Below are 27,176 nucleotides of genomic sequence, written 5' to 3'. Positions count from 1 at the left end.
AGTGACCGGGCCAACGCGTTGAGCCAAATCGTGCCAAAGGGCCCCACGCAGCACTCGTCGAGTGTGGAGGGCTGAACTTCGGCTCAGGAGTAGCTCAGGGTGGGGGCTTCTCAAACCCCGGTGTACAGCTTCGAGGGTCACTCGTGGGCTGCACGGTCAGCGTCTCGTGGTCACTTCAAGATGGCGTGCCCCACGCTTCCGGTCGCCTCCACGGGTCTCAGCTTTGCATGGACTGTGGATCGGGCTGTTAGAAGCTGGGCAGGCTTGATCTCGTCGATCTCAGTCGCTCGAGTTCCGGCGGGAACTGCAACTAAGTAGACGTCGAGGGTTGGATGGTGCCTGCTGCTGCAGGGTGGTCACTCCTTGACCACAAGGGAGATTCTTCGGGCTTCCACGTTGAGATGGAGGGCGAAGGGTCCAGAATATCGTTTCAAATGTTTCTTCCAGGAAATCTGATGTGCATTGGCACTGCTCCCACTCTTATTCGAATCTGGTGGGCGTGATTACCTGCTAGGTCCCCTCCTATGGGTGGGACCCAGGAAGTGGGTGGATACACCCCCTTCCTTTGATCCAGGCCGCCCTGGCACGAGGGCTGGAGTGCCCCAGAACCGGTTTGGCCGGATTATGCAAGGGGCAGCCTTGTGCGCCCCAGGCAGTGTCTGGTTTCTTTCAAACCTCCCTGCTACAATACACTATCTCCTGTCTGGAGGGCGGTGACACCCTCCTGTGACAGGAAACCCCTTTGTCCAGGACCCCCTTGACTGGGTTTCGGTCAGCTCCAGGGGTCCAGACATTTGTCTGTGGCAGAGGCATCCATTTTGTGGATCTTAAGGCCTTTGGAGAAATCAACCGCATTAAAGTGAAGTAACATGTCTTACCCCTCTAGAGGGGTGGAATGCCATCCCCGTCGCCAGAACTGGCGAGGGGATGGTATTCCAAAGCGTATGACACCTTACACGACATGTTTTGATAAAGCCAAACCAGAGTTGCTAAATAACCGCGAGGATTATAAGGCACTTAATAGTATATGGTATGGCATTATCCTGAAACAGCTTAGGGATTTGTTCCCGACGGCTGCAGACAGGCTCAGCTCATGCTAGAGCTCCATCTCACATAAAAACCATGCACCCAGCCTCCAGGATTGGTGAGGCCTGTCTATAGGAGTGGCTCACAGGTTTACATGTGTCCAGATATAGGTTTAGACATAGGTATACTATATCTAAGCAAGGGGTGTGTACACCACCTTACCCCAGCTGAGTGATCAGCCAGTTGTGTCAATTTAAGAACCAGCCAGGGGTGGCAAAAGATATGCTGCAGCCCCTGGTAGGCCTTAGTGGCTCCTGTGCCCTGTGCACCTATAGTGCATTCTACAGGGGCTGACAAGGAGTCCATTTCCAAATGGTATGTACCTAGGGTACATGGAATCCATTTTACAGAGAGAGCAGATGGCCTGGGGCCCTGATTAGCAGGGAACCAGGTCAACTAAGTCAAAAAACCAGCTAAACACAGGCAAAAAATCTGGGGTAACCATAGTCAGGTAGCCACCTTCCTACAGTAGGCATAGTGGCTGCGACATGAAACAGCGCAAAACGCAGCATGGTCGCACCTCAATTTCCCAGTGAAATTTAGCACGTTTTGGACAAAAAGACTACCTTTTGTTTTTGCGCCGTAGCTCTGCCAGCACCTAGGGAAACCTAGCAAACCTATACATTTTTAAAAACTAGACACCCAGGGCAATTCGGGATGGGGTGACTCGTCTGCCTACCCCCAGGTTTTGTTACCCAGAATCCCTTGCAAACCTAAAAATGTGACAAAAAAAACACATTTTCCGCACATTTCTGTGTTGGAAAGTTCTGGAATTTGCGTGGATCAACAAATTTCCACCCACCCAGCGTGCCCCCAGGTCTCCCCAAAAAAATTGTTACCTCACTTGCATGGGTAGGCATAGTGGCTGCGACATGAAACAGCGCAAAACGCAGCATGGTCGCACCTCAATTTCCCAGTGAAATTTAGCACGTTTTGGACAAAAATACTACCTTTTGTTTTTGCGCCGTAGCTCTGCCAGCACCTAGGGAAACCTAGCTAACCTATACATTTTTGAAAACTAGACACCCAGGGCAATTCAGGATGGGGTGAGTCGTCTGCCTACCCCCAGGTTTTGTTACCCAGAATCCCTTGTAAACATAAAAAGTTGACCAAAAAAACACATTTTTCTCACATTTCTGTGGTGGAAAGTTCTGGAATCTGCGGGGATCAACAAATTTCCACCCACCCAGCGTGCCCCCAGGTCTCCCGAAAAAAATGGTACCTCACTTGCGTGGGTAGGCATAGTGGCTGCGACATGAAACAGCGCAAAACGCAGCATGGTCACACCTCAATTTCCCAGTGAAATTTAGCACGTTTCGGACAAAAAGACTACCTTTTGTTTTTGCGCCGTAGCTCTGCCAGCACCTAGGGAAACCTAGCAAACCTATACATTTTTAAAAACTACACACCCAGGGCAATTCGGGATGGGGTGACTCGTCTGCCTACCCCCAGGTTTTGTTACCCAGAATCCCTTTCAAACCTAAAAATTTGACAAAAAAAACACATTTTCCGCACATTTCTGTGTTGGAAAGTTCTGGAATCTGCGTGGATCAACAAATTTCCACCCACCCAGCGTGCCCCCTGGTCTCCCAAAAAAAATTGTACCTCACTTGCATGGGTAGGCCTAGTGGCTGCGACATGAAACAGCGCAAAACGCAGCATGGTCGCACCTCAATTTCCCAGTGAAATTTAGCACGTTTCAGACAAAAAGACTACCTTTTGTTTTTGCGCCGTAGCTCTGCCAGGACCTAGGGAAACCTAGCAAACCTATACATTTTTGAAAACTAGACACCCAGGGCAATTCAGGATGGGGTGACTCGTCTGCCTACCCCCAGGTTTTGTTACCCAGAATCCCTTGCAAACCTAAAAATTTGACAAAAAAACACATTTTCCTCACATTTCTGTGGTGGAAAGTTCTGGAATCTGCGTGGATCAACAAATTTCCACCCACCCAGCGTGCCCCCAGGTCTCTCGAAAAAAATGGTACCTCACTTGTGTGGGTAGGCATAGTGGCTGCGACATGAAACAGCGCAAAACGCAGCATGGTCGCACCTCAATTTCCCAGTGAAATTTAGCACGTTTTGGACAAAAAGACTACCTTTTGTTTTTGCGCCGTAGCTCTGCCAGCACCTAGGGAAACCTAGCAAACCTATACATTTTTGAAAACTAGACAGCCAGGGCAATGAAGGATGGGGTGACTCGTCTGCCTACCCCCAGGTTTTGTTACCCAGAATCCCTTGCAAACATAAAAATTTGACCAAAAAAACACATTTTCCTCACATTTCTGTGGTGGAAAGTTCTGGAATCTGCGTGGATCAACAAATTTCCACCCACCCAGCGTGCCCCCAGGTCTCCCAAAAAAAATTGGTACCTCACTTGCATGGGTAGGCATAGTGGCTGCGACATGAAACAGCGCAAAACGCAGCATGGTCGCACCTCAATTTCCCAGTGAAATTTAGCACGTTTTGGACAAAAAGACTACCTTTTGTTTTTGCGCCGTAGCTCTGCCAGCACCTAGGGAAACCTAGCAAACCTATACATATTTGAAAACTAGACACCCAGGGCAATTTAGGGTGGGGTGAATCGTCTGCCTACACCCAGGTTTTGTTACCCAGAATCCCTTGCAAACATAAAAAGTTGACCAAAAAAACACATTTTTCTCACATTTCTGTGGTGGAAAGTTCTGGAATCTGCGGGGATCAACAAATTTCCACCCACCCATCGTGCCCCCAGGTCTCCCGAAAAAAATGGTACCTCACTTGCATGGGTAGGCATAGTGGCTGCGACATGAAACAGCGCAAAACGCAGCATGGTCGCACCTCAATTTCCCAGTGAAATTTAGCACGTTTTGGACAAAAAGACTACCTTTTGTTTTTGCGCCGTAGCTCTGCCAGCACCTAGGGAAACCTAGCAAACCTATACATTTTTAAAAACTAGACACCCAGGGCAATTCTGGATGGGGTGACTCGTCTGCCTACCCCCAGGTTTTGTTACCCAGAATCCCTTGCAAACCTAAAAATGTGACAAAAAAAACACATTTTCCGCACATTTCTGTGTTGGAAAGTTCTGGAATCTGCGTGGATCAACAAATTTCCACCCACCCAGCGTGCCCCCAGGTCTCCCAAAAAAAATTGGTACCTCACTTGCATGGGTAGGCATAGTGGCTGCGACATGAAACAGCGCAAAACGCAGCATGGTCGCACCTCAATTTCCCAGTGAAATTTAGCACGTTTTGGACAAAAAGACTACCTTTTGTTTTTGCGCCGTAGCTCTGCCAGCACCTAGGGAAACCTAGCAAACCTATACATTTTTGAAAACTAGACACCCAGGGCAATTCAGGATGGGGTGAGTTGTCTGCCTACCCCCAGGTTTTGTTACCCAGAATCCCTTGTAAACATAAAAAGTTGACCAAAAAAACACATTTTTCTCACATTTCTGTGGTGGAAAGTTCTGGAATCTGCGGGGATCAACAAATTTCCACCCACCCAGCGTGCCCCCAGGTCTCCCGAAAAAAATGGTACCTCACTTGCATGGGTAGGCCTAGTGGCTGCGACATGAAACAGCGCAAAACACAGCATGGTCGCACCTCAATTTCCCAGTGAAATTTAGCACGTTTCGGACAAAAAGACTACCTTTTGTTTTTGCGCCGTAGCTCTGCCAGGACCTAGGGAAACCTAGCAAACCTATACATTTTTGAAAACTAGACACCCAGGGCAATTCAGGATGGGGTGACTCGTCTGCCTACCCCCAGGTTTTGTTACCCAGAATCCCTTGCAAACCTAAAAATTTGACAAAAAAACACATTTTCCTCACATTTCTGTGGTGGAAAGTTCTGGAATCTGCGTGGATCAACAAATTTCCACCCACCCAGCGTGCCCCCAGGTCTCTCGAAAAAAATGGTACCTCACTTGCGTGGGTAGGCATAGTGGCTGCGACATGAAACAGCGCAAAACGCAGCATGGTCGCACCTCAATTTCCCAGTGAAATTTAGCACGTTTTGGACAAAAAGACTACCTTTTGTTTTTGCGCCGTAGCTCTGCCAGCACCTAGGGAAACCTAGCAAACCTATACATTTTTGAAAACTAGACAGCCAGGGCAATGAAGGATGGGGTGACTCGTCTGCCTACCCCCAGGTTTTGTTACCCAGAATCCCTTGCAAACATAAAAATTTGACCAAAAAAACACATTTTCCTCACATTTCTGTGGTGGAAAGTTCTGGAATCTGCGTGGATCAACAAATTTCCACCCACCCAGCGTGCCCCCAGGTCTCCCAAAAAAAATTGGTACCTCACTTGCATGGGTAGGCATAGTGGCTGCGACATGAAACAGCGCAAAACGCAGCATGGTCGCACCTCAATTTCCCAGTGAAATTTAGCACGTTTTGGACAAAAAGACTACCTTTTGTTTTTGCGCCGTAGCTCTGCCAGCACCTAGGGAAACCTAGCAAACCTATACATATTTGAAAACTAGACACCCAGGGCAATTCAGGGTGGGGTGAATCGTCTGCCTACACCCAGGTTTTGTTACCCAGAATCCCTTGCAAACATAAAAAGTTGACCAAAAAAACACATTTTTCTCACATTTCTGTGGTGGAAAGTTCTGGAATCTGCGGGGATCAACAAATTTCCACCCACCCAGCGTGCCCCCAGGTCTCCCGAAAAAAATGGTACCTCACTTGCATGGGTAGGCATAGTGGCTGCGACATGAAACAGCGCAAAACGCAGCATGGTCGCACCTCAATTTCCCAGTGAAATTTAGCACGTTTTGGACAAAAAGACTACCTTTTTTTTTGCGCCGTAGCTCTGCCAGCACCTAGGGAAACCTAGCAAACCTATACATTTTTAAAAACTAGACACCCAGGGCAATTCGGGATGGGGTGACTCGTCTGCCTACCCCCAGGTTTTGTTACCCAGAATCCCTTGCAAACCTAAAAATGTGACAAAAAAAACACATTTTCCGCACATTTCTGTGTTGGAAAGTTCTGGAATCTGCGTGGATCAACAAATTTCCACCCACCCAGCGTGCCCCCAGGTCTCCCAAAAAAAATTGGTACCTCACTTGCATGGGTAGGCATAGTGGCTGCGACATGAAACAGTGCAAAACGCAGCATGGTCGCACCTCAATTTCCCAGTGAAATTTAGCACGTTTTGGACAAAAAGACTACCTTTTGTTTTTGCGCCGTAGCTCTGCCAGCACCTAGGGAAACCTAGCAAACCTATACATTTTTGAAAACTAGACACCCAGGGCAATTCAGGATGGGGTGAGTCGTCTGCCTACCCCCAGGTTTTGTTACCCAGAATCCCTTGTAAACATAAAAAGTTGACCAAAAAAACACATTTTTCTCACATTTCTGTGGTGGAAAGTTCTGGAATCTGCGGGGATCAACAAATTTCCACCCACCCAGCGTGCCCCCAGGTCTCCCGAAAAAAATGGTACCTCACTTGCATGGGTAGGCATAGTGGCTGCGACATGAAACAGCGCAAAACGCAGCATGGTCGCACCTCAATTTCCCAGTGAAATTTAGCACGTTTTGGACAAAAAGACTACCTTTTGTTTTTGCGCCGTAGCTCTGCCAGCACCTAGGGAAACCTAGCAAACCTATACATTTTTAAAAACTAGACACCCAGGGCAATTCTGGATGGGGTGACTCGTCTGCCTACCCCCAGGTTTTGTTACCCAGAATCCCTTGCAAACCTAAAAATGTGACAAAAAAAACACATTTTCCGCACATTTCTGTGTTGGAAAGTTCTGGAATCTGCGTGGATCAACAAATTTCCACCCACCCAGCGTGCCCCCAGGTCTCCCAAAAAAAATTGGTACCTCACTTGCATGGGTAGGCATAGTGGCTGCGACATGAAACAGCGCAAAACGCAGCATGGTCGCACCTCAATTTCCCAGTGAAATTTAGCACGTTTTGGACAAAAAGACTACCTTTTGTTTTTGCGCCGTAGCTCTGCCAGCACCTAGGGAAACCTAGCAAACCTATACATTTTTGAAAACTAGACACCCAGGGCAATTCAGGATGGGGTGAGTCGTCTGCCTACCCCCAGGTTTTGTTACCCAGAATCCCTTGTAAACATAAAAAGTTGACCAAAAAAACAAATTTTTCTCACATTTCTGTGGTGGAAAGTTCTGGAATCTGCGGGGATCAACACATTTCCACCCACCCAGCGTGCCCCCAGGTCTCCCGAAAAAAATGGTACCTCACTTGCGTGGGTAGGCATAGTGGCTGCGACATGAAACAGCGCAAAACGCAGCATGGTCGCACCTCAATTTCCCAGTGAAATTTAGCACGTTTCGGACAAAAAGACTACCTTTTGTTTTTGCGCCGTAGCTCTGCCAGCACCTAGGGAAACCTAGCAAACCTATACATTTTTAAAAACTAGACACCCAGGGCAATTTGGGATGGGGCGACTCGTCTGCCTACCCCCAGGTTTTGTTACCCAGAATCCCTTGCAAACCTAAAAATTTGACAAAAAAAACACATTTTCCGCACATTTCTGTGTTGGAAAGTTCTGGAATCTGCGTGGATCAACAAATTTCCACCCACCCAGCGTGCCCCCTGGTCTCCCAAAAAAATGGTACCTCACTTGCGTGGGTAGGCATAGTGGCTGCGACATGAAACAGCGCAAAACGCAGCATGGTCGCACCTCAATTTCCCAGTGAAATTTAGCACGTTTTGGACAAAAAGACTACCTTTTGTTTTTGCGCCGTAGCTCTGCCAGCACCTAGGGAAACCTAGCAAACCTATACATTTTTGAAAACTAGACACCCAGGGCAATTCAGGATGGGGTGAGTTGTCTGCCTACCCCCAGGTTTTGTTACCCAGAATCCCTTGTAAACATAAAAAGTTGACCAAAAAAACACATTTTTCTCACATTTCTGTGGTGGAAAGTTCTGGAATCTGCGGGGATCAACAAATTTCCACCCACCCAGCGTGCCCCCAGGTCTCCCGAAAAAAATGGTACCTCACTTGCATGGGTAGGCCTAGTGGCTGCGACATGAAACAGCGCAAAACACAGCATGGTCGCACCTCAATTTCCCAGTGAAATTTAGCACGTTTCGGACAAAAAGACTACCTTTTGTTTTTGCGCCGTAGCTCTGCCAGGACCTAGGGAAACCTAGCAAACCTATACATTTTTGAAAACTAGACACCCAGGGCAATTCAGGATGGGGTGACTCGTCTGCCTACCCCCAGGTTTTGTTACCCAGAATCCCTTGCAAACCTAAAAATTTGACAAAAAAACACATTTTCCTCACATTTCTGTGGTGGAAAGTTCTGGAATCTGCGTGGATCAACAAATTTCCACCCACCCAGCGTGCCCCCAGGTCTCTCGAAAAAAATGGTACCTCACTTGCGTGGGTAGGCATAGTGGCTGCGACATGAAACAGCGCAAAACGCAGCATGGTCGCACCTCAATTTCCCAGTGAAATTTAGCACGTTTTGGACAAAAAGACTACCTTTTGTTTTTGCGCCGTAGCTCTGCCAGCACCTAGGGAAACCTAGCAAACCTATACATTTTTGAAAACTAGACAGCCAGGGCAATGAAGGATGGGGTGACTCGTCTGCCTACCCCCAGGTTTTGTTACCCAGAATCCCTTGCAAACATAAAAATTTGACCAAAAAAACACATTTTCCTCACATTTCTGTGGTGGAAAGTTCTGGAATCTGCGTGGATCAACAAATTTCCACCCACCCAGCGTGCCCCCAGGTCTCCCAAAAAAAATTGGTACCTCACTTGCATGGGTAGGCATAGTGGCTGCGACATGAAACAGCGCAAAACGCAGCATGGTCGCACCTCAATTTCCCAGTGAAATTTAGCACGTTTTGGACAAAAAGACTACCTTTTGTTTTTGCGCCGTAGCTCTGCCAGCACCTAGGGAAACCTAGCAAACCTATACATATTTGAAAACTAGACACCCAGGGCAATTCAGGGTGGGGTGAATCGTCTGCCTACACCCAGGTTTTGTTACCCAGAATCCCTTGCAAACATAAAAAGTTGACCAAAAAAACACATTTTTCTCACATTTCTGTGGTGGAAAGTTCTGGAATCTGCGGGGATCAACAAATTTCCACCCACCCAGCGTGCCCCCAGGTCTCCCGAAAAAAATGGTACCTCACTTGCATGGGTAGGCATAGTGGCTGCGACATGAAACAGCGCAAAACGCAGCATGGTCGCACCTCAATTTCCCAGTGAAATTTAGCACGTTTTGGACAAAAAGACTACCTTTTTTTTTGCGCCGTAGCTCTGCCAGCACCTAGGGAAACCTAGCAAACCTATACATTTTTAAAAACTAGACACCCAGGGCAATTCGGGATGGGGTGACTCGTCTGCCTACCCCCAGGTTTTGTTACCCAGAATCCCTTGCAAACCTAAAAATGTGACAAAAAAAACACATTTTCCGCACATTTCTGTGTTGGAAAGTTCTGGAATCTGCGTGGATCAACAAATTTCCACCCACCCAGCGTGCCCCCAGGTCTCCCAAAAAAAATTGGTACCTCACTTGCATGGGTAGGCATAGTGGCTGCGACATGAAACAGTGCAAAACGCAGCATGGTCGCACCTCAATTTCCCAGTGAAATTTAGCACGTTTTGGACAAAAAGACTACCTTTTGTTTTTGCGCCGTAGCTCTGCCAGCACCTAGGGAAACCTAGCAAACCTATACATTTTTGAAAACTAGACACCCAGGGCAATTCAGGATGGGGTGAGTCGTCTGCCTACCCCCAGGTTTTGTTACCCAGAATCCCTTGTAAACATAAAAAGTTGACCAAAAAAACACATTTTTCTCACATTTCTGTGGTGGAAAGTTCTGGAATCTGCGGGGATCAACAAATTTCCACCCACCCAGCGTGCCCCCAGGTCTCCCGAAAAAAATGGTACCTCACTTGCATGGGTAGGCATAGTGGCTGCGACATGAAACAGCGCAAAACGCAGCATGGTCGCACCTCAATTTCCCAGTGAAATTTAGCACGTTTTGGACAAAAAGACTACCTTTTGTTTTTGCGCCGTAGCTCTGCCAGCACCTAGGGAAACCTAGCAAACCTATACATTTTTAAAAACTAGACACCCAGGGCAATTCTGGATGGGGTGACTCGTCTGCCTACCCCCAGGTTTTGTTACCCAGAATCCCTTGCAAACCTAAAAATGTGACAAAAAAAACACATTTTCCGCACATTTCTGTGTTGGAAAGTTCTGGAATCTGCGTGGATCAACAAATTTCCACCCACCCAGCGTGCCCCCAGGTCTCCCAAAAAAAATTGGTACCTCACTTGCATGGGTAGGCATAGTGGCTGCGACATGAAACAGCGCAAAACGCAGCATGGTCGCACCTCAATTTCCCAGTGAAATTTAGCACGTTTTGGACAAAAAGACTACCTTTTGTTTTTGCGCCGTAGCTCTGCCAGCACCTAGGGAAACCTAGCAAACCTATACATTTTTGAAAACTAGACACCCAGGGCAATTCAGGATGGGGTGAGTTGTCTGCCTACCCCCAGGTTTTGTTACCCAGAATCCCTTGTAAACATAAAAAGTTGACCAAAAAAACACATTTTTCTCACATTTCTGTGGTGGAAAGTTCTGGAATCTGCGGGGATCAACAAATTTCCACCCACCCAGCGTGCCCCCAGGTCTCCCGAAAAAAATGGTACCTCACTTGCATGGGTAGGCCTAGTGGCTGCGACATGAAACAGCGCAAAACACAGCATGGTCGCACCTCAATTTCCCAGTGAAATTTAGCACGTTTCGGACAAAAAGACTACCTTTTGTTTTTGCGCCGTAGCTCTGCCAGGACCTAGGGAAACCTAGCAAACCTATACATTTTTGAAAACTAGACACCCAGGGCAATTCAGGATGGGGTGACTCGTCTGCCTACCCCCAGGTTTTGTTACCCAGAATCCCTTGCAAACCTAAAAATTTGACAAAAAAACACATTTTCCTCACATTTCTGTGGTGGAAAGTTCTGGAATCTGCGTGGATCAACAAATTTCCACCCACCCAGCGTGCCCCCAGGTCTCTCGAAAAAAATGGTACCTCACTTGCGTGGGTAGGCATAGTGGCTGCGACATGAAACAGCGCAAAACGCAGCATGGTCGCACCTCAATTTCCCAGTGAAATTTAGCACGTTTTGGACAAAAAGACTACCTTTTGTTTTTGCGCCGTAGCTCTGCCAGCACCTAGGGAAACCTAGCAAACCTATACATTTTTGAAAACTAGACAGCCAGGGCAATGAAGGATGGGGTGACTCGTCTGCCTACCCCCAGGTTTTGTTACCCAGAATCCCTTGCAAACATAAAAATTTGACCAAAAAAACACATTTTCCTCACATTTCTGTGGTGGAAAGTTCTGGAATCTGCGTGGATCAACAAATTTCCACCCACCCAGCGTGCCCCCAGGTCTCCCAAAAAAAATTGGTACCTCACTTGCATGGGTAGGCATAGTGGCTGCGACATGAAACAGCGCAAAACGCAGCATGGTCGCACCTCAATTTCCCAGTGAAATTTAGCACGTTTTGGACAAAAAGACTACCTTTTGTTTTTGCGCCGTAGCTCTGCCAGCACCTAGGGAAACCTAGCAAACCTATACATATTTGAAAACTAGACACCCAGGGCAATTCAGGGTGGGGTGAATCGTCTGCCTACACCCAGGTTTTGTTACCCAGAATCCCTTGCAAACATAAAAAGTTGACCAAAAAAACACATTTTTCTCACATTTCTGTGGTGGAAAGTTCTGGAATCTGCGGGGATCAACAAATTTCCACCCACCCAGCGTGCCCCCAGGTCTCCCGAAAAAAATGGTACCTCACTTGCATGGGTAGGCATAGTGGCTGCGACATGAAACAGCGCAAAACGCAGCATGGTCGCACCTCAATTTCCCAGTGAAATTTAGCACGTTTTGGACAAAAAGACTACCTTTTTTTTTGCGCCGTAGCTCTGCCAGCACCTAGGGAAACCTAGCAAACCTATACATTTTTAAAAACTAGACACCCAGGGCAATTCGGGATGGGGTGACTCGTCTGCCTACCCCCAGGTTTTGTTACCCAGAATCCCTTGCAAACCTAAAAATGTGACAAAAAAAACACATTTTCCGCACATTTCTGTGTTGGAAAGTTCTGGAATCTGCGTGGATCAACAAATTTCCACCCACCCAGCGTGCCCCCAGGTCTCCCAAAAAAAATTGGTACCTCACTTGCATGGGTAGGCATAGTGGCTGCGACATGAAACAGTGCAAAACGCAGCATGGTCGCACCTCAATTTCCCAGTGAAATTTAGCACGTTTTGGACAAAAAGACTACCTTTTGTTTTTGCGCCGTAGCTCTGCCAGCACCTAGGGAAACCTAGCAAACCTATACATTTTTGAAAACTAGACACCCAGGGCAATTCAGGATGGGGTGAGTCGTCTGCCTACCCCCAGGTTTTGTTACCCAGAATCCCTTGTAAACATAAAAAGTTGACCAAAAAAACACATTTTTCTCACATTTCTGTGGTGGAAAGTTCTGGAATCTGCGGGGATCAACAAATTTCCACCCACCCAGCGTGCCCCCAGGTCTCCCGAAAAAAATGGTACCTCACTTGCGTGGGTAGGCATAGTGGCTACGACATGAAACAGCGCAAAACGCAGCATGGTCGCACCTCAATTTCCCAGTGAAATTTAGCACGTTTCGGACAAAAAGACTACCTTTTGTTTTTGCGCCGTAGCTCTGCTAGGACCTAGGGAAACCTAGCAAACCTATACATTTTTGAAAACTAGACACCCAGGGCAATTCAGGATGGGGTGACTCGTCTGCCTACCCCCAGGTTTTGTTACCCAGAATCCCCTGCAAACCTAAAAATTTGACAAAAAACACATTTTCCTCACATTTCTGTGGTGGAAAGTTCTGGAATCTGCGTGGATCAACAAATTTCCACCCACCCAGCGTGCCCCCAGGTCTCTCGAAAAAAATGGTACCTCACTTGCGTGGGTAGGCATAGTGGCTGCGACATGAAACAGCGCAAAACGCAGCATGGTCGCACCTCAATTTCCCAGTGAAATTTAGCACGTTTTGGACAAAAAGACTACCTTTTGTTTTTGCGCCGTAGCTCTGCCAGCACCTATGGAAACCTAGCAAACCTATACATTTTTGAAAACTAGACACCCAGGGCAATTCAGGATGGGGTGACTCGTCTGCCTACCCCCAGGTTTTGTTACCCAGAATCCCTTGCAAACCTAAAAATTTGACCAAAAAAACACATTTTCCGCACATTTCTGTGTTGGAAAGTTCTGGAATCTGCGTGGATCAACACATTTCCACCCACCCAGCGTGCCCCTAGGTCTCCCAAAAAAAATGGTACCTCACTTGCATGGGTAGGCCTAGTGGCTGCGACATGAAACAGCGCAAAACGCAGCATGGTCGCACCTCAATTTCCCAGTGAAATTTAGCACGTTTCGGACAAAAAGACTACCTTTTGTTTTTGCGCCGAAGCTCTGCCAGCACCTAGGGAAACCTAGCAAACCTATACATTTTTGAAAACTAGACACCCAGGGCAACTCAGGATGGGGTGACTCGTCTGCCTACCCCCAGGTTTTGTTACCCGGAATCCCTTGTAAACATAAAAAGTTGACCAAAAAACACATTTTTCTCACATTTCTGTGGTGGAAAGTTCTGGAATCTGCGTGGATCAACAAATTTCCACCCACCCAGCGTGCCGCCAGGTCTCCCAAAAAAAATTGGTACCTCACTTGCATGGGTAGGCATAGTGGCTGCGACATGAAACAGCGCAAAACGCAGCATGGTCGCACCTCAATTTCCCAGTGAAATTTAGCACGTTTTGGACAAAAAGACTACCTTTTGTTTTTGCGCCGTAGCTCTGCCAGCACCTAGGGAAACCTAGCACACCTATACATTTTTAAAAACTAGACACCCAGGGCAATTCTGGATGGGGTGACTCGTCTGCCTACCCCCAGGTTTTGTTACCCAGAATCCCTTGCAAACCTAAAAATGTGACAAAAAAAACACATTTTCCGCACATTTCTGTGTTGGAAAGTTCTGGAATCTGCGTGGATCAACAAATTTCCACCCACCCAGCGTGCCCCCAGGTCTCCCAAAAAAAATTGGTACCTCACTTGCATGGGTAGGCATAGTGGCTGCGACATGAAACAGCGCAAAACGCAGCATGGTCGCACCTCAATTTCCCAGTGAAATTTAGCACGTTTTGGACAAAAAGACTACCTTTTGTTTTTGCGCCGTAGCTCTGCCAGCACCTAGGGAAACCTAGCAAACCTATACATTTTTGAAAACTAGACACCCAGGGCAATTCAGGATGGGGTGAGTTGTCTGCCTACCCCCAGGTTTTGTTACCCAGAATCCCTTGTAAACATAAAAAGTTGACCAAAAAAACACATTTTTCTCACATTTCTGTGGTGGAAAGTTCTGGAATCTGCGGGGATCAACAAATTTCCACCCACCCAGCGTGCCCCCAGGTCTCCCGAAAAAAATGGTACCTCACTTGCATGGGTAGGCCTAGTGGCTGCGACATGAAACAGCGCAAAACACAGCATGGTCGCACCTCAATTTCCCAGTGAAATTTAGCACGTTTCGGACAAAAAGACTACCTTTTGTTTTTGCGCCGTAGCTCTGCCAGGACCTAGGGAAACCTAGCAAACCTATACATTTTTGAAAACTAGACACCCAGGGCAATTCAGGATGGGGTGACTCGTCTGCCTACCCCCAGGTTTTGTTACCCAGAATCCCTTGCAAACCTAAAAATTTGACAAAAAAACACATTTTCCTCACATTTCTGTGGTGGAAAGTTCTGGAATCTGCGTGGATCAACAAATTTCCACCCACCCAGCGTGCCCCCAGGTCTCTCGAAAAAAATGGTACCTCACTTGCGTGGGTAGGCATAGTGGCTGCGACATGAAACAGCGCAAAACGCAGCATGGTCGCACCTCAATTTCCCAGTGAAATTTAGCACGTTTTGGACAAAAAGACTACCTTTTGTTTTTGCGCCGTAGCTCTGCCAGCACCTAGGGAAACCTAGCAAACCTATACATTTTTGAAAACTAGACAGCCAGGGCAATGAAGGATGGGGTGACTCGTCTGCCTACCCCCAGGTTTTGTTACCCAGAATCCCTTGCAAACATAAAAATTTGACCAAAAAAACACATTTTCCTCACATTTCTGTGGTGGAAAGTCCTGGAATCTGCGTGGATCAACAAATTTCCACCCACCCAGCGTGCCCCCAGGTCTCCCAAAAAAAATTGGTACCTCACTTGCATGGGTAGGCATAGTGGCTGCGACATGAAACAGCGCAAAACGCAGCATGGTCGCACCTCAATTTCCCAGTGAAATTTAGCACGTTTTGGACAAAAAGACTACCTTTTGTTTTTGCGCCGTAGCTCTGCCAGCACCTAGGGAAACCTAGCAAACCTATACATATTTGAAAACTAGACACCCAGGGCAATTCAGGGTGGGGTGAATCGTCTGCCTACACCCAGGTTTTGTTACCCAGAATCCCTTGCAAACATAAAAAGTTGACCAAAAAAACACATTTTTCTCACATTTCTGTGGTGGAAAGTTCTGGAATCTGCGGGGATCAACAAATTTCCACCCACCCAGCGTGCCCCCAGGTCTCCCGAAAAAAATGGTACCTCACTTGCATGGGTAGGCATAGTGGCTGCGACATGAAACAGCGCAAAACGCAGCATGGTCGCACCTCAATTTCCCAGTGAAATTTTGCAAGTTTTGGACAAAAAGACTACCTTTTTTTTTGCGCCGTAGCTCTGCCAGCACCTAGGGAAACCTAGCAAACCTATACATTTTTAAAAACTAGACACCCAGGGCAATTCGGGATGGGGTGACTCGTCTGCCTACCCCCAGGTTTTGTTACCCAGAATCCCTTGCAAACCTAAAAATGTGACAAAAAAAACACATTTTCCGCACATTTCTGTGTTGGAAAGTTCTGGAATCTGCGTGGATCAACAAATTTCCACCCACCCAGCGTGCCCCCAGGTCTCCCAAAAAAAATTGGTACCTCACTTGCATGGGTAGGCATAGTGGCTGCGACATGAAACAGTGCAAAACGCAGCATGGTCGCACCTCAATTTCCCAGTGAAATTTAGCACGTTTTGGACAAAAAGACTACCTTTTGTTTTTGCGCCGTAGCTCTGCCAGCACCTAGGGAAACCTAGCAAACCTATACATTTTTGAAAACTAGACACCCAGGGCAATTCAGGATGGGGTGAGTCGTCTGCCTACCCCCAGGTTTTGTTACCCAGAATCCCTTGTAAACATAAAAAGTTGACCAAAAAAACACATTTTTCTCACATTTCTGTGGTGGAAAGTTCTGGAATCTGCGGGGATCAACAAATTTCCACCCACCCAGCGTGCCCCCAGGTCTCCCGAAAAAAATGGTACCTCACTTGCGTGGGTAGGCATAGTGGCTACGACATGAAACAGCGCAAAACGCAGCATGGTCGCACCTCAATTTCCCAGTGAAATTTAGCACGTTTCGGACAAAAAGACTACCTTTTGTTTTTGCGCCGTAGCTCTGCTAGGACCTAGGGAAACCTAGCAAACCTATACATTTTTGAAAACTAGACACCCAGGGCAATTCAGGATGGGGTGACTCGTCTGCCTACCCCCAGGTTTTGTTACCCAGAATCCCCTGCAAACCTAAAAATTTGACAAAAAACAAATTTTCCTCACATTTCTGTGGTGGAAAGTTCTGGAATCTGCGTGGATCAACAAATTTTCACCCACCCAGCGTGCCCCCAGGTCTCTCGAAAAAAATGGTACCTCACTTGCGTGGGTAGGCATAGTGGCTGCGACATGAAACAGCGCAAAACGCAGCATGGTCGCACCTCAATTTCCCAGTGAAATTTAGCACGTTTTGGACAAAAAGACTACCTTTTGTTTTTGCGCCGTAGCTCTGCCAGCACCTATGGAAACCTAGCAAACCTATACATTTTTGAAAACTAGACACCCAGGGCAATTCAGGATGGGGTGACTCGTCTGCCTACCCCCAGGTTTTGTTACCCAGAATCCCTTGCAAACCTAAAAATTTGACCAAAAAAACACATTTTCCGCACATTTCTGTGTTGGAAAGTTCTGGAATCTGCGTGGATCAACACATTTCCACCCACCCAGCGTGCCCCTAGGTCTCCCAAAAAAAATGGTACCTCACTTGCATGGGTAGGCCTAGTGGCTGCGACATGAAACAGCGCAAAACGCAGCATGGTCGCACCTCAATTTCCCAGTGAAATTTAGCACGTTTCGGACAAAAAGACTACCTTTTGTTTTTGCGCCGAAGCTCTGCCAGCACCTAGGGAAACCTAGCAAACCTATACATTTTTGAAAACTAGACACCCAGGGCAACTCAGGATGGGGTGACTCGTCTGCCTACCCCCAGGTTTTGTTACCCGGAATCCCTTGCAAACCTAAAAATTTGACAAAAAAACACATTTTCCTCACATTTCTGTGGTGGAAAGTTCTGGAATCTGCGTGGATCAACAAATTTCCACCCAACCAGCGTGCCCCTAGGACTCATGAAAAAAATGGTACCTCACTTGCGTGGGTAGGCATAGTGGCTGCGACATGAAACAGCGCAAAACGCAGCATGGTCGCACCTCAATTTCCCAGTGAAATTTAGCACGTTTCGGACAAAAAGACTACCTTTTGTTTTTGCGCCGTAGCTCTGCCAGCACCTAAGGAAATCTAGCAAACCTATACATTTCTGAAAACTAGACACCCAGGGCAATTCAGGATGGGGTGACTTGTCTGCCTACCCCCAGGTTTTGTTACCCAGAATCCCTTGCAAACCTAAACATTTGACAAAAAAAACACATTTTCCTCACATTTCTGTGGTGGAAAGTTCTGGAATCTGCGTGGATCAACACATTTCCACCCACCCGGCGTGCCCCCAGGTCTCCCCAAAAAAATGGTACCTCACTTGCGTGGGTAGGCATAGTGGCTGCGACATGAAACAGCGCAAAACGCAGCATGGTCGCACCTCAATTTCCCAGTGAAATTTAGCACGCTTTGGACAAAAAGACTACCTTTTCTTTTTGCGCCGAAGCTCTGCCAGCACCTAGGGAAACCTAGCAAACCTATACATTTTTGAAAACTAGACACCCAGGGGAATTCAGGATGGGGTGACTCGTCTGCCTACCCCCAAGTTTTGTTACCCAGAATCCCTTGCAACCCTAAAAATTTGACCAAAAAAACACATTTTCCTCACATTTCTGTGGTGGAAAGTTCTGGAATCTGCGTGGATCAACAAATTTCCACCCACCCAGCGTGCCCCCAGGTCTCCCGAAAAAAATGGTACCTCACTTGCGTGGGTAGGCATAGTGGCTGCGACATGAAACAGCGCAAAACGCAGCATGGTCGCACCTCAATTTCCCAGTCAAATTTAGCACGCTTTGGACAAAAAGACTACCTTTTCTTTTTGCGCCGAAGCTCTGCCAGCACCTAGGGAAACCTAGCAAACCTATACATTTTTGAAAACTAGACACACAGGGGAATTCAGGATGGGGTGACTCGTCTGCCTACCCCCAGGTTTTGGTACCCAGAATCCCTTGCAAACATAAAAATTTGACAAACAAACACATTTTCCTCACATTTCTGTGGTGGAAAGTTCTGGAATCTGCGTGGATTCACAAAATTCCACCCACCCAGCGTGCCCACAGGTCTCCTGAAAAAAATGGTACCTCACTTGCGTGGATAGACATAGTGGCTGCAACAGGAAATGGTAAAAATCATACGGTGGTGAATTTACATTACCTTATTGCAAAACTACCTTGATTTTGGGTGGGGGGCATCTGAGTTTGTGGCCCGGGGCTCAGTGGTATTCTTTGGAAAGTAGCAAACCCAAACAGTTCTGAAAACTAGACACCCGGGGGAGTCCAGGGAGGTATGGCATGCGTGGGTCCCCCAATGTTGTCTTACCCAGAACTCCTTGCAAACCTTAAAATTAGGTAAAAATAGCACTTTTCCAAACTTTTTGGTGTGGGATCACTGTGCCGGCAAAACAGTCCTACCACCCTGCGTTCCCCTTGTTCTCCCGAGTAAAAGGATACCTCACTTGTGTGGGTGCCCCAAAACAGAACACGCCAAAAATGAATTTTGAAAAAAAGTAGTTTTTAGTCATATTTAAGTTTTACAAATTAAGCCCCCCAGCCTGAGTCACATGCCTTTGGCCCACCCACACAAGTGAGGTATCATTTTACTCGGGAGAACAAGGGAAACGCTGGGTGGTAGGACATTTGTTCCGGCAGCGAGATCCCACCCAAAAAAGTATGGAAAAGTGGGTTTTTTTACCTAAATTTCAGGTTTGCAGGGGTTTCTGGGTAGGGAAACATTGGGGGACCCACGCAAGCCATACCTCCCTGGACTCCCCCGGGTGTCTAGTTCTCAGAACTGTTTGGGTTTGGTAGTTTCCAAAGATGCCCGCCAAGCCCCGGGCCAAAAGCTCAGGTGACCCCCTCAAAAAATAAGATTATTTGGCTAAAGGTAATGTTTTGGTCTCCACAGTATGAATTGGGCCTTTTCCTAAAGCAGCCACTATGCCTACCCACGCAAGTGAGGTACCATTTTTATCGGGAGACCTTGGGGAACGCTGGGTGGGAGGTAATGTGTGTGAGCCCAGTGATGCCACGCTTTCCCACACTAAAACGTGTGAAAATACTGATTTTTTCCAAGCAAAAAATGAGGTTTGCAAGGGATTCTGGGTAAAGGAACGTTGGAGGATCCACGCAAGTCATACCTCCTTGGAAGCCCCCGGGTGTCTACTTTTCAGAAATGTGTGGGTTTGGTAGGTTTCCCTAGATGGATGTCTCGCACGGGGCCAAAAACCCAGGTAACCCCTCTTGCAAAAGCTGGTGAACTTAACATTTTCACCATTGTTAAATTCACCAGCTTTTGCAAGAGGGGTTACCTGGGTTTCTGGCCCCGTGCGAGACAGCCATCTATGGAAACCTACCAAACCTACACATTTCTGAAAAGTAGACACCCGGGGGCTTCCAAGGAGGTATGGCTTGCGTGGCTCCTCCAACGTACCTTTACCCAGAATCCCGTGCAAACCTCCATTTTAGCAGAAAAAAATCTATTTTTTCACACGTTGTAGTCTGGGAAAGCGTGGCATCACTGGGCTCACACAAATTACCTCCCACCCAGCGTTCCCCCAGGTCTCCCGATAAAAACGGTACCTCACTTGCGTGGGTAGCCATAGTGGCTGCAACAGGAAGAGGTCCAAATCGTACGGTGGTGAATTTAAAATACCCTGAGGCAATATAACTTTGATTTGGGGGGGGGCACCTGAGTTTTTGGCCCGGGGCTGGGTGGTATTCTTTGGAAAGTAGCAAACCCAAACAGTTCTGAAAACTAGATACCCGGGAGAGTCCAGGGAGGTGTGGCATGCGTGGGTCCCCCAATGTTTTCCTACCCAGAACTCCTTGCAAACCTTAAAATTAGGTAAAAATAGCACTTTTCCAAACTTTTTGACGTGGGATCGCCGTGCCGGCAAAAAAGTCCTACCACCCTGCGTTCCCCTTGATCTCCCGAGTAAAAGGATACCACACCTTAACAGAGTTACTCAAAAGTCAAACATTCAAGCACGGCTATCTATTCCTCAAAGACACACACATACAGGTTGGATTTGGCACGAGGGCGAGTGATGGTTCAGTACATAAAATTTTATTAACAAGATATTTCAAAAAAATGAAATGCTCTGTCAATAAATAAATGCATAAAAACTGAACCAGTGACTCGCAACTCGTGAGCTGTAAAGCCACGACAAGGCACCAACCGTTTTACAGGCCATTCACGCACCTTTTATACCTGATACAAACCAGACCATTGACACCATCCGAATGGAAAAGCAACACATAACAACAATCACAATAAGGGACAAGGTACACCCTACAGCAGAAAGAGAAAAAAAACTATTATTACTGCACACCCATCTAATCCGCAAGCACACACACATACTGGTTGGATTTGGCACGAGGGTGAGTGATGATTAAGTACATACAATTGTATACGCAAGTAATTTCACAAAAATGAAATACACTGTGTATAATTGAAAGTATGATAAACTGAACCACTGACTCACAGCTCGTGAGCTGTAAAGCCACGTCAAGGCACCAACCTCTTTACAGGCCATTCATACACCTTTCGTACGCGTGACACATACAAAACATTCACACCGCCAGCCGCGGACCCATCACATTCCAACACTCACACCAGCAAACAGCGCCATTCAAGGGCCCATCACTTTCACACGCCCACATTTCTGACACTGCAACTACACAAAATGATGGACTGTGTGGAGTGTCACTCAACTAGGAGTGTGTGTAGTGACCAACAGAAAGTAACTACTCACACACCGCCTGCCGAGCGCCAGTCCACCCACACCACCATCCAAGCACCAGACCATGCACACCGCCAGCCAAACACCACTCAGCGCACACCGACAGCCAAGTACCACTCCACACACACCACCAGCCAAGCATCACTCCACGCACACCACCAGCCAAGCGCCACTCCACAAACACAACACCAGCCAAGCACCACTCCGTGCACAGACAGCCAAGTATCACTCCACGCACACCGTCCAGCCAAGCGCCACTCCACACACACCGCCAGCCAAGCACCACTCCACACACACCGCCAGCCAAGCACCACTCCGTGCACAGACAGCCAAGTACCACTCCATGCACACCACCAGCCAAGCGCCCCTCCACACACACCACCAGCCAAGCGCCACTCCACAAACACAACACCAGCCAAGCACCACTCCGTGCACAGACAGCCAAGTACCACTCCACGCACACCGTCCAGCCAAGCGCCACTCCACACACACCGCCAGCCAAGCACCACTCCACACACACCGCCAGCCAAGCACCACTCCGTGCACAGACAGCCAAGTACCACTCCATGCACACCACCAGCCAAGCGCCCCTCCACACACACCACCAGCCAAGCGCCACTCCACAAACACAACACCAGCCAAGCACCACTCCACACACACCGCCAGCCAAGTACCACTCCATGCACACCACCAGCTAAGCGCCCCTCCACACACACCACCAGTCAAGCGCCACTCCACAAACACAACACCAGCCAAGCACCACTCCGTGCACAGACAGCCAAGTACCACTCCACGCACACCACCAGCCAAGCGCCACTCCACACACACGACCAGCCAAGCGCCACTCAACACACACCACCAGCCAAGCACAACTCCACACACACCGCCAGCCAAGCACCACTCCACGAACACCACCAGCCAAAGACAAATCCAAACACAACACCAGGCAAGCGCAAGAGCACGCACACCGCCAACCAAACACCAGACCACGCACACCGCCAGTCAAGCACCAGTCCGCAGACACCGCCAGACAAGCACCAGTCCACAGACACCGGCAGTCAAGCGCCAAACCATGCACACAGTCAGACAATGGACACTACACGCAAACCAACATCATACTTTAGTTTTTTTTTTAAATAAAAGAGAAACAAAAACAAATTGCAAATTGATACAAATCTACTAACTCGACAACTAAATCTAAAAACACTACACAAATACAAACTTTGAAACGGAACAATAACTTTTACAGAATAAAGACCAACCAGTTCACTTTACCACTCATTGATACTCCCAAAAATTCTTTTGCGTGTGGTACAATCTAAAACAAGCAGGTACACACAGCCCGGGGTTTGAAGGGCAGTCGGGGCAGTACACGTGTAAAAGATTAAAAATAAGTTGGCCCTTTGTTGAATGAAAATATTAAATTGAACCGTAGTTTATATTAATTTCTGTTTGTAACCTGCTTGCTGATAAAATAAGCCCACTAGTCATAATGAAATGTTGCTCCATGATGCACAGCTGGTGCACAGAGAGTTAAATTAAGTTGTCTGAAATTCAGCTAAAGCCAGAAAAGAATAGTTGGTGAACGTGTGCGTGCTCATTCTGCTGTAGCTCCAAGTTGTTTAATGAATCACTAGCTTTTCACCCATGTACAGAGTCAGTTCAGCGAGACCTTTCTAAGAATCGCTCGCTGACCCAGGACGTGCCAAGTTTGTTCTGCCCCTCGCCCGGTTAAGTGAAAGGGCAGTGTTTGCTCAGCATAGATAGCATAGATAGCAAGTGCGTCATCTGTATGGAAAAGCAGAAAACACGGGCCTCTGCTGATAGTAGATCAACATTGCATATTGACATTTCAAGATAACCGGCCAAGACAAGGCTGAAAGTCAGGAGGCGGTAGTTTAAAGATTAACCTGTAGCTGCATGGTCAGATGTGTTGCAAATAATGTAAATTGTGAACGTAGACATATTTTTGAAATGCACCTTGATACTGTAATGTACACGTGGACCTAATTCTAGCATGGTCACACCATGATGTCATTGTTAATCATTAATGTATCCAGGTTCTGAAAACTGTATATAAGAACTGGCTTGCTTACTGAAAAACCAGATCACTTTGCACTCCTGCAAATTGTCTCAAGCTGCAGCTTTATTGGCAATAAAGCCACTTTCTTTTGAAACCTTGTATGTGCCCTTCTTCTTGTCCCTATTAATAAATTTGTTTGCTTTAACAGAATGGTGCCGTGATCCAACGGGAACTGATGGTCTCTGCAGGGGATAAAGAACTGCTGTCTTTGGAATCTTCAGGGGCCTTTCCAGTCTCGGTGTAATCTGCGCAGCTACTGATGAGAGGACTTGTTTCCTGACACGCCTAGAAGGCAAGGCTCCCGCTGATCATCCTTTGACAAAAGACACCACCAGCTTCCTTTGAACCATCAGGTTTTTGCTGCCAAAACAAAGAAGGACGCATACAACGGCATCATACTGTCTGGTCTGATGATCAGGTAGGCAGTGCTTAAATGCACTGAACTCAACTTTATTAAATGAATAGTGTTTTTCTAAAAATACATTAGACGGTACATACTGAGATTCATTAGGGGTCTCTAGGGGAGGTCTGAGGGTGCCTTTAGGAAAGATACCTAAGGAAGACTGTCCAACCTGTGAAAGATCTTAAGGATCTCAAGGACAGGAGAAGGACCGTGGGTGGTCGCCTTTAGACAGAGCATGCTTCTGAAAGACGTCTAGAAAAATATGCATATTGCTGAAATAGGTTGTACAACAGTGTTAAAATAAAGTGTAGAACAGTGTATATCTAGAAAATAAATTAATAAATACATACATAAATAACTAAAAAATGCTTAGTAAATTATTTCTGAGCACAGCTAAAGGCCGCAGGGCAGCATTAGATGTCACTCAACCGACAGCACCTCGCGGTACCCCAGCATGGTACGTGTCAAGGAAAAAGGGATACTCTGCAATTGTCCATCTAGATCAATGGACTCATTACACCAGGAAAAATACTGAATTGGAATGGCCAGAATATGGCACGTTTGATAAAGCTAAAATGCTTTATTTAGAAGATTGTTTAAGAGAACGTGAAAAGAAAGGGAAGAAGGTACGTTTGTTGCAGTGGGATGCTTTCCATGCATGGAGATCATATGTAGCTTCAAGATTCTCATGCGAACCTAAAAGTATGAAAGGAAAAGCTATGGTACATGATAGGCAGAAATGGGAAGAAAGACATGTAAGTAATTGTAGGGAAAAGGAAATGGAAGTAGACAAATGCTTCACAGTTCACGAGCCAATACCAGATATTTACCCAACTCTACCTAATGCTCCCTTGGAACAGGAACATACTGAAGATCCTGTAATAGAGGCATTATTAACAACTCCACCACCATACAGCCCACAAACAATGCAAACTCCATCAGCATCACAGACACACACACCATGAGATACATCACCACCTAGTAAGACAGTACCTATATCACTACATGACACGCCTCTCTCTCACTCTGGTAGACAAGGGTTACGACAAAAAATATCAGAAAAAGAACAGAAAATGATACACGAGTGGGTGATGGACGTTATGAAAAATGGTACCGCTACATGGCGTACTGCAAAATGTCGCTTCCCCCCAGATTTCACGCCTGCACTTCAACGCAGCGCTTTGCATAAATTGGACAAAAAAAGTTACAGCTGGTTTAAAGACTGGGCCAAATATTGGCCTGAGGAAGACAGCTACCCCCAACCTGACAGATTGTCCCGTGCTCATAGCAACACGATATCAGCAGCAATAGATGATGTAGGGGCATTAAGCACAGAGATACTAGAGGCTGTCCAGATATTAGCCGAATGGATAGATACTCTTCTGATACTACAACAAAAATGTACACAAAGGAAAAAAAGTAAAGAAGAGGAAGATAGTACTCTTTCCACTTCTAGAGCCCTGCCATTAAGAGAAGTACCGGGAAGTCAGGAAGGGAAGCCCACTATTAAAGTTCACACACCATGGTCAAATGTTGAATTACATAGATTTGCGCTTCAGTTTCCAGACATTAGACAAAACAGAGAAGAATGGTACAGACAAACAGAAATAATACTAAGAGTTGGCACTCTGACACTGGATGACATTGAACAAATGTTTTCTATAATATTGCCACCAGACATTTGGGGAAAAATAAGGAGAGAAGATGATGAACTTTTCAAAATAAAATGGGAAGATATAACTTCAGTAACAAGGAAAGGAGGAGATGATATTTCAGATGAGATTAGAGACTTACCAGCAAAAATAATGGCTAAAGTAAATACACTGATCCCCAGAAAACAAATAGACTGGTCAAAATTAAATGCATGCATTCAAGACACTGAAGAAACAGTATCTGGGTTTTTCGCTAGAATACAGAAAGTCTTCACAGCTTCCAGTGGTTTAGATACTGAAAAGGAAGCATCACAAAGTGCACTTGTCTCTTGTTTTGTAAATAATTTAAAACCATCAATTAAAAAAGGGATTCTAGAGTACAACCCTACTTGGTCATGCAAACCGCTAACTGAAGTTTTACAATTGGCGCAGTATTACGAAATGCTAGGTAAAAAGGAGTTGGAAAGTAAAAATAACAAATTAAAAGACTTAAAAACTAAAGTTTTGATTCAGCAGGCAAACCAGTATAGCGGCAGAGGAGAAAGAAGCAGGGGTAGAGGAAGAGGCCGTGGGGGACCACAAAGGTCATTTTCTACTCCCCCTACACAGCATACCACCACAAATGAACAAGGACACACACAAGGATGCTTTAATTGTGGGGGTCAGGATCATTGGAGAGCTCAATGCCCACACCCCCTTAAACAGTCACAGAGAGGGGGTGGGATGGGGAGATCAAGAGGTCGGGGTAGGAGCATGGGAAGAGCTGGTTATCAACAGCAAGGACGTGACTCACAACCTGCCCCTACAGACTATCCCCCCAACACAAATTTCTTTGATAATGAACAAATACCAAAAATGCAGGTGCATCACCCTTACGATGGAATATATCAGGAAGGGCCCCAAGGGGAATGGGACTATTATGCACGATAGGGAGGCCCGAGAGAGTTAATACAGAGGATGGTAATCCCTGTAGATCCCACTGGACCATATGTCAGGGGTAAGATTGAAGGTACACCTGTGGAATTACTAATAGATACAGGGGCCACCAATTCCTCCTTAACAAAGAAAAAGTTTCCAGATGTTCCTCTCTCGGGAAAAATAAATAAGTCAGTGGGATTCACCAACATACCTGTAACTAGTCCAATTTCGGCTCCCTTGAAATACAGTATAGGCCCACTACAAGACACCCATTCATTTCTAATATCAGAAAAATGTGCATTTAATTTGTTGGGATTAGATTTGCTTAAGAAAATGAATGCAACCATTACGTGTAGGGCAGATGAAGTATTCTTGGAAGTAGATGGGCCAATGACAGAGGAAATAGACAACTGTTTACTGTCGATAGGAATAAAAAATATACCAGCACACATAATGGATCAAATAGATTCAAGAATTTGGGCGAAACATAAAAATGACACAGGAAGAATGAACATGACACCTGTAACAATTACAATTAAACAGAATGTGAAATTACCAAGGATACCTCAGTACAGGATAGCTCCAGAAGGTCTAAAGGGGTTGCAGGATATAGTAACTGACTTGCTCAAAGAAGGGATTGTGAAAGAAATAACAGGCAGTCCTTGCAACAGCCCTATTTTACCGGT

Source organism: Lissotriton helveticus, chromosome 2_1 (genome assembly GCF_964261635.1).
Source record: "Lissotriton helveticus chromosome 2_1, aLisHel1.1, whole genome shotgun sequence".
NCBI lineage: Eukaryota > Metazoa > Chordata > Amphibia > Caudata > Salamandridae > Lissotriton > Lissotriton helveticus.
This window is presented reverse-complemented; position numbering follows the sequence as displayed.